This window comes from Diabrotica undecimpunctata, chromosome 3, assembly GCF_040954645.1.
Source record: "Diabrotica undecimpunctata isolate CICGRU chromosome 3, icDiaUnde3, whole genome shotgun sequence".
NCBI classification, from domain to species: Eukaryota; Metazoa; Arthropoda; class Insecta; order Coleoptera; family Chrysomelidae; genus Diabrotica; species Diabrotica undecimpunctata.
Window position 1 is genome coordinate 165,427,851 of NC_092805.1, and position 12,224 is coordinate 165,440,074.

At 32.6% G+C, this 12,224-nt stretch overlaps 1 protein-coding gene across 2 annotated transcripts in view; it reads right to left on the reverse strand.

Annotated features, from left to right (window-relative positions):
- Positions 1 to 12,224, reverse strand: part of Best2 (bestrophin 2) — a 115,871-nt gene that overhangs the window by 28,407 nt on the left and 75,240 nt on the right. The window lies entirely within an intron of this gene.

Consider the following 12,224-nt stretch of genomic DNA (forward strand, 5'->3'; position numbering starts at 1 on the left):
GATTTACCTGAGGACAATAAAATGACAATTCGAAATACAATATATACTCGTAATATGTACCAGGATAGTAAGTAAACCAACTTTCTGTTGAGAATTGCGAGTAGGACTTAACATGTTATAGTAATATATTAAAATAAACAACTTTTTTTACTAAAGACATTGACTAAATAAATTGTTTTACAAGTAAAACATCCTTGAGGAGAATATTAAAAGATTTGGTCTTTAAATTTAAAAGGGTGATCATCGAAGAGCTTTAATTGGAAAGAACTCATATCGCAGCACAACGAGCGTGTTTCTTACGTAAATACATGGAAAAGAGAAATAGTACATATCCATGAGAAGTTGTATTTTTAGAGGAAACATGGATTTTTTGTAGGGGAAATAAAATGATGTCGTGGCAGGATGACAGCAGCAGAAATGTACGTAAACCAGGTGGTTATGATCGAAAAAGATTTATTGTGGTTCATGCCGGTTCAGCAAAAGTTTTATTTCAGAAACCAATTTTTAATTTTGATCTAAATCCTTGACTGCAGATTATCATGGTGAAATGAATAGTACAATATTTACTAAATGGATAAGTACTGAAATGATGGCGTCCCCTGAGGTAAAATGTTCATGAAGCAAACTGAGCTTTCGTTCAGATTTCCGGATGATGACTATTTCAGGGGGGACAACATTACAGGTTAGAAAAATTCGGATAGAGTCTTAAAGAAGTAGAGTACAAATTACTTGTATTCAAGAGATTAGGTGAAAAGGACAAAGGGCGAAACAACTAAGCGTAGGATACAAATTGTGGAATGTAGGGAAAAGTAACACTGGAAATGGAGTTTATATAATTGCTGATAGTGATATTCCATCAGAGGAGAAAGTCAAAATAGGAGGTGATTGTAATGTACATGTGGAACAAAGACAAAGAGAATGATGATGATGATACGCTTTTTTCAATGGCTCTTTATAATAGAACGATACGGCACTAAACGTGTTAAACTTTTTCATAATTAGGAATTTGATTTTAACAGAAATATAAAATATCACCATACTCTATAATAAAGAGCAATCAGTATTAACTACCGCATAATGATTTATATCTTTTTGATTGAATATTGTTCCGCATTATGAAACCATTCAATTAAGTTTTTAGTTGGACCCGTCCGTAAATACAAAATTGTGGATAATAAACGGGTAACGAGACGAAAGTTTTTGCCAATAGTATATTTATATCAATTGTAACTCAAGTAGTCCTATAATTATGTTGTTGGTTGTTTTATTTGCTCGTATGTGCAAATATAATTGATTTTGCAATTGCCTCGTAAAATTATATCATTTATTTTATTTATAATTACCAACGTTTCCACTTCCTTACAGTAGTTATTAATTATTAGCAAAATTATGTATAAAATAAGCATCAAGTTTATTAGTTAAATTGTCTGTAAAATAAAAAATTGATAAAAATTTCTTTGAAAACCAATAGAAATATTCCACTGAATTCATACCTATTATCCGACTGGTTAACAATCAGTCAGACAACTAAAACAGAGAAGAAATTAATCAATAACTATTTAATCAATTCAGTATTCGATTTTCGCATCATTTATTGATAGTGATCGTGCGACTAGAAACGTAAGTTTGTCATAATCGTTCCTTCATACCATATCCATTACTATCATAATTTTATTCACCGCAGCTCTGAAAAGTGACGACGAAGAACACTCACGTGAATTACGAAGCCATGATGCTTTTCTTTGACTGGGACCTCCACATATTTTGCCTGAGTAATAAGAGCAAGGACTCCATATCTTTCTCGGTGTCGCCTGAGATTGGCAAAATATTCCAATTTTGGGGTCTTTTTGCAATTTTAACTACGTCGGGTTGGTTTTTTAGACGTTGTAAAACCTCTTCATGTGTCAATCTACCAGCCCAGTACGCGTAACAGCCTTCGATATATCCACATTTCTAAAGTTTGAAGTTCATTTAATAGAGATTTAGAAAGTGTCCAGCTTTCGACTCCTTACAATGTGGAGAATATGACATGTAACATTTAATGGGTCTTATTTAAAGTTATTCTCCATCCACATAATACTTTTTTCATTGGAAAGAACATTGCTCTGATATTTTCAATGCGGATTTTTATTTCTGTTTTCTATTTGAACAGAGATAAATGATATTTTCATTTTTTTTTTATTTCAATACCTTATGCTGTAATTATGTAGTCGTTCATCGGTGTTTTTCCAACATCTTCTTTTCCAGTAACACTGTCAATTAATAACTGCAGTTCTTCCACAGAACTCGCAAGCAACACAGTGTTATCCGCATATCATAGATCACTGATCTTAATTCCGTTGACCTTGATACCGACACAAATTCTGGCAAATGCCTCTTTAAGAATATGCTCGGGGTACAAATTAAAAAGCTGTGTTGATAAGATGTACCCCTATCTAAGCCCATGAAGAATTTCTATTGATTCAGAAATATCCAGGCCTATTCTGACACTTGCGTTGCTGGATAAATTTAAAAGCGATTTACTATCCGTCTCTTATCTACAGCGGATGAAAAATTGTCAAACAACAAATCCTCAGTGCAGCCATTTATCCAACATTTTAAAGACAAAGTAGAATAACTGGGTCTTCTTCCTGACCAAGTCTATAATGCGGACAAGAGTAGTCTGTTTTTAGACTGTCCAATAAAACATTCGTATCCGTTCAAGAAACGAATGCACCAGTTCATAAAGTAAGTAAAAATGTATGATCCTAGCTATCTCACGTCATATGGCTTTATTCAAGTTTGCAACAAACAGGCACCAGAAGGCCAATGCGTTAATTGTCACAAAATTGTTGCTAATGGGTGCTTGATTCCATTTAAATTAAAAAGACAATTTGGCAAGTAATCATCCTGATTTAGCCGATAAGGCCGAAGAAACCTTCGAACGTCGTGCTTCATCTCTTCAGGCAGGGTCATGCATGATGGAAAGAGTCTGCAAAAATGAAAACGAAAACGTCAATGAAGCATTATTTATTGTTGGTTTGCACATTGAAAAAGCTGGAAATGGCTCAGCCATTGCTGAGGAACTGATTAAACCTTGCGTGAAAGATGTCGTACAATGCGTGTTAGGTCCAGATATGACCAAGAAGATTGATAATGTGCAGATGTTAAACAGCACTATAAGCAAGAGAATTAACACTATTTCAGACTTTGTATAGAGAGAGCTTATAAATAGTTAAAAACTTGTGAATTCTTCAGTTTACAGCTTGATGAAAGTACTGAAGTTGCTGGACTTGCTGTTCTGCTTGTGTTTGTGAGGTTTCCATTCGGGATGAAAATAGAAGAAGAACTCCTTATGCGTTAAAAGTTTCTTATGAGCTTAAAAGTTATGCCATTGGTGAGGAAATTTTCAAGGCTATCCACGAGTATATAAGAAAAAATGATATAGAATGGAGTAAATGTGTGGATATTTGCAGTGATGGAGCGGCTGCAATGGTTGGTAAAATTAGAGGAGCGTGGCACTGACAGAAAATGCATCCAGCATTCTTTGGCAACTAAAAAGATGACGCAAGATTTAAAAGACGTATTGGATGATTCTGTGAAAATAGTAAACCATGTGAAGAGCCGTCCGCTTCAAGCACACCTTTTAAAGCTCACCGCTGAAGAAATGGGTATGGATCACTTCAATCTTTTCCTCCACACAGAGGTCTGGTGGCTATCGAGGGAACAATTTTAGAGAGACTATTTGAAGTAAAAGATCCACTGATTATCACATTTACAGAGGAGTCTTTCATCCAAGAATTAAAAGATGTCAATTCTCTGCTAAAATTAGGATACCTGTCAGACATCTTCGAAATAATAAATAAAACCACTACTTCTCTTCAAGGCAAAGGAGGAGCATAATTAGATAAAATCAAAGCCTTGCGTAAAAAAGTTATATTGTTCAAAGCATGTGTTGAAAAAAGGAGCTCACAAATTTCTGTCGATAACAGGAATTTGTTATAACGAATGAAATCAATCCTCAAACGATCTTCTTTTAAAATTGTTATTGCTCATTTGCAAGGTTTGAAAGAAAGTATTGTAAACTATTTTCCTGACATTGATTCAGATGACTTATATACCTGGATGATGGATCCGTTTTCATGCGACCCAAAAAATAAACCGGTCGGAATGACAAATGAAGTTTTTCAAAATCTACTTGAGATTAGCGAAGATAATAGTTTAAAACTCAAATACCGTGAAGAAAGCCAAGAGTTCTGGATGCAGGAATATTCAGAATATAATCTTGTTGGCAAGGTTGCAGTGAAAAAACTTGTGTGTTTCACATTGATTTATCTCTGTGAGTCTTCTTTCTCCGCATATGCTTACATTAAAAACAAATACAGAAACAAACTTCAAGCATCAAGGGATTTGAGGGTCAAACTTGCAAAGATTCTCATAATTATAAAGGATATAATGAAAATATTATCGAAACAGTTTCATTGTATTCACTCAGAATTGTATTTGTTTTATTTTTTGTGTTTCCCAAATCGCTTCAAAGGTTGGTGTGCCTTGAAATATTTTTAGCCCTACAAGGGTGCCGCGACTAAAAAAGTTTGAGAACCACTGGTCTCTTCTACAATCAGCTGGTGTAACTGGTGGTCCACCGATTTAATCAGTGAGAGACGGTTCCCCAATAGCAAGACGATCAGTGAGAATACCACGAAAACGATGGAACGGCAATTTACTTGGAGGCACATTGTAAAATAGACAGAAGAAATATGGGCAATATTTCAATTATTTAACATTTTTTCCATTCATATTATACCGACATATACAACGATAAAACTATATTAAAATCTCTGAGCTTCCCTGTTGGCAATTAACCGGCGCATATTTACATAATATATAATTAAATAAATTGCATGTACCACATTTATCTCTAGTTGAACAGAAGAAAGAGTCATGTTCAATTACTCACTCAATTACCACCAAGACAATGAAGTTGTAGAATACATCTGATATTTTATTACATGCGTCACAGATGCTTAACTGCAACACAGCTTTCTACGCACATTTTATTATCAATTTAGGAATAATAGCCATAGAGATCTATAGATTAGTGTAATCTATTTTATTGCTTGGTGAAAGGGTGATTATGAGTCCTGCTTATAAATAATCATTAATGATCACTAGACTTCGGCAAATATGCAAATAAAAATGTAGAAAATATGCGCATAAATATGCACGTGTTTACCCGAAAATATGCAAATATTTTACAAAATATGCATACAAATAAATAAAAAAATCGTAAAATAGTAACAATTTTATTTAAAAAAAAAAAGTGTACATAACTAAATATTTCCTACTATTCATTAAGATTTACATTTATTTTAAGTAACTACATCATTTTTAAGTATGAATAAACTTATTTAGAATTATGGTAACAATAAATGACCAAGTGGTGTTCAAAATTTTTTAACAAAAACTTGTGGCTTCTGTCTGAGTACATATATTTATATATGGAAAAACTTCGTTTAACATCAACTGATGTAACGGGAGCATTTTTCAAATTAACCAAAACATTTGGTTCTAAATTAATTGTTTCCGAAATATTTCCAGCTAGAACACTGACTACTTCAGAAAGAATATGGTAACCTTTATTTTTTTCCATAGTAGCTTCAAATTTTTTTAAAATATCTTTTCCAATATTACCTCTAACGTTCCGGCAACATGACGCAAATTCTTTTATTAATGCTGTACTTTCGAACAATGACAGTTTTGGTGATTCTAACTGAGTAATTGTTTTTTGAACAAAACTAAAATTTGATTTTATAAATGAAAGTTCTTGTTGAAGCAAGTTACTCTGAAAAGTTTGTTTAGAATCCAAAAGAGATTGGGAACTTTCATCTGTTAACGTATCAATTATGTTCTTTATTTTAACAAAATGATCTGCATAAAAATTAGCTGCTTCTAACCATGTTCCCCATCGCGTTAAAATAGGTTGTGGTGGAAGAGGAATGTTAGGTAGCATTTGTTTATAAAGTTGAATTCTTATAGGAGATTTAAGAAATACTTTTTTGATACTGGATATCATGGTATTTACAAGAGGAAACTTTTTTCGTATTTCCTCTGCAACTCTGTTTAATCCATGCGCTACACAAGTAACATGTATTAAATCTGGGAAAAATATTTTTAAATTTTGTCCTGCTTTCACCATATAAGGAGCAGCATCCGATAAAATAAGCAGTAATTTATTAGAAGGAATAGTTGTCGGAAGAAAAAAAATTGCTAATGTTTCTTGTATAAAACGCGAAATTGTTAAAGCATTTGTTTTCTCAAGTTGCTGGCATGAAATAAGATGAGATTTTGGTAAGGTATCTTCTTTAAGAACACCAATCAATAAATGAGCAATATACTTTCCTGAGGAATCAGTGGTTTCGTCTACAGATATGTAAAAATAATTATCTGCAATTTCTTCCTTAATATTAATTAACACCGACGAGTATAGCCCGTTCACATTATTTCTTCTTAGAGACCGATCACTTGGAACATTAAGTTTGCAATATTTTTTTAGAAACGAACTAAAATTTACATTTGCTAATTTTGAAAGCGGTATGTTTGCAGACACTAATGCGCGACACAAGTCTTCATTAAAAGTTTCTTGCTCATCTAATTTTTTTGAAGTAGATTGGAAACATTTAGCCATTGAAGTTTGATGTTTTCCTCCTATTTTTCCTTTTTTTGCAATGTGTGAAGCAGTTCTCACATGTTGATCTATCTGAAATTTCTTCTCACATGCTATCTATAAATAAAAATAAAAACCTTTATTTTAACCCAACCTTTAAAATATAAAAATATACAAGGTGTTTTTGGTTAATCAAATAATTGGTTTGGAAAAAAAACACTCGCTAAGTGTTTTAAATGCAGTATTATTCCACAAATTAGTTTTTGTTACTAACCATTAGTACATCATATAACTTATTTTAAAATTCAACAAAAGTTTTTTTTTGTTAATTCAATTACAATAAAAATAATTGTGTTTTAGAATAGCTGACTTCATAAAAAAAAGTAAAGGTGAAAATTTTTTCTAAATACACACCATTGTATTGTACCATGGACAATTTTTTCTCACTAAAGGAAGCTATTTTTCATTTAAAAACAACCTACGAGTACTAAATTTCAAGTAAATACGTTTATTGGTTTTAAAGTTATTGTTGTTATTAACTAAAAGAATTTAATTTTTTTTTAATTTTAACACTCTGTATCTCGAAAAGTAAATAAGTTTGACCCCTCATTAACTATATCGTTTTGTTCAATTTTTCGAGAAGTATCTACAGTCAAACGTTGTAAGTGTCATTTGGAAACACCCTGTATGTATTAAATATTAGATATTTAATAGAAAATATTAGATACTTACAATTTTGCCACAGACTGAACAGTAGATTTTCCCATATCCATAGACAGCTCTTTATAAGGTTTAATCCAAGTTGAAGCACTGGTTGTTTTAGGCATTATAAAATCACAATCTTCCTTTTTGTTACGCACAACGAGTGTTTACGCTTTGAATATCAAAACAAAAATGATTTACAAATCTGAGCATCAAATTAGAAATGTTTAGGTACCTAATTCAATAAACTGGGAGATTTTGGAAAATCCCTAAATTAGGAACAAAACTATTAGCCGTTTACCTGCTGTTAAGATACAATAAATTGTAGATAGATTTGGGGATTAGATCATAAAATGCAAATGAGCGAACCCTTAGCGATTATCCAATAACTGAATGCCTCAGTGACCGAGACTTTCTAAGAATGTTGAGGGCTACTTAAATTGATCTTCTTTGAAATTGTAAATGTTTTGTACCTGTAGAGATTACGTACTTAGATCATTTCTTGAAAATGACTACAAAATTTTATACAAGAATTGAAATAAATTGGTATGTTTAAAAATTTTCAAATACAGTATAAAAATCTGAACTTTTATGCACTTTATGCAAACTTTTATACAAATATGCCAAAATATGAAATATTTGCATAAAATATGCACAACATGCAAAATATGCAATATGCATATTTGCCGAAGTCTAATGATCACTAATAAAATAGATATAAATATTTAACTTTGCACATTACAATTATTTAGTAACGTTGTTAATGCTGAATCCGCCTGTGGTAACAAATGGGTGGATCGAGTAGCTCAGGAGTCACTACTGCCACTACTCAAGCTACGAAACATGGACTATATATTTGGAAACTGGAAAATGAGGTCACTAAATAAACCAGGAGCTCAAACCGCACTTCTGCAAGAACTAAAAGATATAAGCTCATGATTACTGCTCTTCAGGATACAAAATGGCTGGGGAAAGGTGTCAGAGAAACTAAAACGCACACAATTCTATATAGTGGGAAGGAACAAGGAAGCAAAGAATGTGGAGTTGCATTTGTGGTTGATAATGATTCTAAGTCAACAATCATAGACTTCCAGGCAGTCAGTGAAAGGATATGCAAGATAAAAATTTGCACCCACTTCTTCAACCTATAGTGTATTTTTATGTATAAGAGAGTAATAAAACAATAAATTATGTATGCAAATCCCTAAACTGTTGATACGGGCGACTCAATGAAAAACAGATATTTGTCAACAAGTTTACAGAAGTATATAGGAAAACAATTTTAAATTGAGTATGACCACCAGGTATAAAGGTTGGAGCAGAATAGAATACAATAGTTGTGAGGGTTACTAATCCCTAAATAAGGTTGCCAGTGTCGGAGTGATGGAGATTAACAGGTACTAATGAATTTGCAAGAAATGTAAGATGTTTATTTTATTGGTTATATATAACCAATAAAAGTTTAATAAATACCTACCTATTTGCAAAATAAAGTTTAATTCTTTAGATAAAATAAAACGTTTTATTTTATCTGAAATGAGTGCATTCCACGAAGTAAGGGTTTCAACAATCAAACATTTAATTCTTCAATTCCAGGAATCTACGACAGTAATTGACTAGATAATTACCTTCTAAACTTATTCCACAGAAAATGTGATAGTGGGGTTTTCCATTTTGTAGGAAGGTCCAAGTGGCGTATTCAAAATTCTTAACAGTTCACTAAAAGTAGGTACTTCAGTTGCAAGGTGCAGTTTATTGTGTATACTAGTGTTATGGAAAATTTGGAAGTGCCGTGTAAACGCCGAAAAATTGGTCCTCTAACAGTTAATGAAAAAACATTAATATTTAATTGTTTTAAATCATTTACAGACAAACGTTTATGTGAAAGTGTTGATGAGACCGTTGAGTTAGTTAGCAGTACACTTGGTGTTGGGAAATCTACGATTTACAGAGTTATTAAAGAAGAGAAATGTGGTAGTTTTCAAATGCCACGTAATGCTCCAGGGAAACCAAAATTTCAAATAGAATATCATTTTAAAGAAGGACTTCGACGGAAAGTGCATGAATTCTTCTTTAGACAAGAATTTCCAATATTGGATAAAGTTCTTGTCTCAGTTCGAGATGATAAGAATTACCCAGAAATGAGTCGAAGTACGTTATGGAAACTTTTAAAAGAAATAGGCTTCCGCTGGAAAAAGAATCCCAGAAAGACTATTTTATTAGAAAGAAGCGATATTGTCATATGGAGAAGACATTTTCTAAGAACCATAAAGGAAATGAGAAACCAAAAAAGAAAAATATTTTATCTTGATGAAACATGGATCAACGAGGGTCATACACCAAATAAATTTTGGCAGGATGAAACTGTTACAAGTCAAAGGCACGCTTTTGTAAATAACTTATCTACTGGTTTAAACCCACCATCAGGAAAGGGACGCAGGCTGATAATAGTACACATTGGCAGTTCAGACGGTTTTGTTGAAGGTGGTTTATTAACTTTTGAATCAACTCGTACCGGTGACTACCATGAAGACATGAACGCTGATGTCTTTCAAGAATGGTTCGAACAAATGATAGATCTTCTTCCTAAGAACTGTGTAATAGTAATGGATAATGCAAGTTATCACTCCAGACTTATAGAAGGACTGCCCACAACCAAGTGGTTAAAAAAAGACTTGCAGAATTGGCTGAGTTCAAAAAATATTACGTACCATCCCGGATCTATAAGAAAGGAACTTTATTCGTTGTGTGCCCTTCATAAAGAAAAATTTAAAAAATACGAAATTGATGAAATTGCCAAAAATCGTGGAATGACAGTACTTAGATCCCCACCATATCATTGTGAATTAAACCCGATTGAACTGGTATGGGCACAGATAAAGAGTGAAGTTTCAAGAAAAAATACCACTTTTAAAATTCATGATGTTAAACAGTTGTTTTTGGAGGCCGTAAATAATGTAAAACCTGAAAACTGGGAAAAGGCAGTAAATCACACTATTAAAGAAGAGGAAAAAATGTGGAAGCTGGACAATATTACTGATAAAATGATCGAGCCAGTTATTATAAATCTTGGTTCTGAAAGTTCATCTTCTGAATCTGATTTGGATTTGTAACAAGTAGCCGTAAGTTTTATATTAATATTTTTATTCATCTATTTAACATACCTTAGACGGTTTTAAAAACTCTTTTGCTCTTTTGTAATTTTTAAAAATTAAAAAAAATGTGAATTTTTTAAAACCCTTTTTAATGTAGGCCAGTCAGTTCTAATATAGTGTGTGATAAAAGAGGTCACTTTTGTTTACATACACATAACACTTTATAACACTGAAATAATTCATTTATTTTTTACAATTATTTAAAGTAATTTTTCAATTAATCTTGAGCACGCCCATGGAGTGGTCGGAGCTACCAGTTAAAATTATGCTAATTACTCTCTCGTTCATAAAAATAAACTATAACAATGATAAACAGTCACTGCCCAACAGAAGAACAGGAACAACATACAAAAAAAGCTTCTACCAACAGCTGGAGATAGTATATGGCAATGCGCCCAAAAATGGGTGATATGAATGCTAAAATAGGCAAGGAGCCGCAGTTCTATGGCACAACAGGAAAATATCCACTGCACAATGAAACAAGCGAGAATGGGGAATTTTTGATAAATTTTGCCACCAGTAAAAACACGGTTATAACTTCCACATGCTTCCCATATAAAGACATGGCATGGATTTCACCAGAAATACATACTACGCCATTTTACCCTCTACGCCAATATACCATTTTACCCCACATGAACTTAATTTAAAGAAATACAATTTTTGACAAAACAATAACTTATGCAGCATACAGCAGATTTTAATATTTCGCGCCAAAAACTTTTCGATGCCAAAAATAAAATAATCGAACCTGCTCCCACTCTGACCGATGAAGCGGAACCGACTGAAACGCAAACCATACGCAAACTAGCATGACTGGTACCCACGCAACAATTAGATATTCGTTTCTGAGATTCTGAGAGCACTCCTGAACAATGAATGCGGTATATATAAGCGCCATATGCCATTATACCCCACTGTGTCATGTTGTACACCTTTCCCCTACATTTCTTTGTTGATTATCTGCATAAAGTGAATTAATAGCTGCTTTGGTTCTATAAATGATGGTCAAATAAAATTATAAATGTGAATAACTCTGTGCCACGCTATAATCAATTACCTCGAAGTCAAGTATATTCTCAGATTACGTATTATTTTTATCTAAGATCGGCGATGAAGATCTCCACATTGATTATTTAACTGCTTACCTACCAGTTTAACAAGAAAACAATAAATAAATTACAATACGATTTATATTTTAATGAAAATAATTGCCGACGAGCAGGATGCATTCATTTGGATTCTAAATACGGTTGATTTCCGTTGGGGAAAATCTATCATTATTACCGTCATTATCTAAGTTGGTGTAAATCCGGTTGAATTGCTCTCTTTCAAGCATCAGTACGTCGCGCGTTCGATAGTTGACGAATCACGTTGCAAAAAATTGCAAAAAACGCTAATGTTTCAGATGAAATCCCGCATAGGTGCTAGTGGAACTAATGTTTTTCAATTATAACATAGTTTCAATTGCCGAAAATATATGGGTTCGTGTTGATAAAGGCTTACACACCATTTCATGTACATGAACACGGCTACAATAACTACATTTTAATTCGAATAATTCCCACAAAAATAATTAATAATAAAATATACATTAAATTTGAGTGATACTGTGTATCACATCGATCGTCATTTAAAATTATAATTTGTATCATATTTTTTGTTACTATCGCCTTTAAATTGGTGAGATTAATTAAACTTTTGTACCACCTTGTATGCTC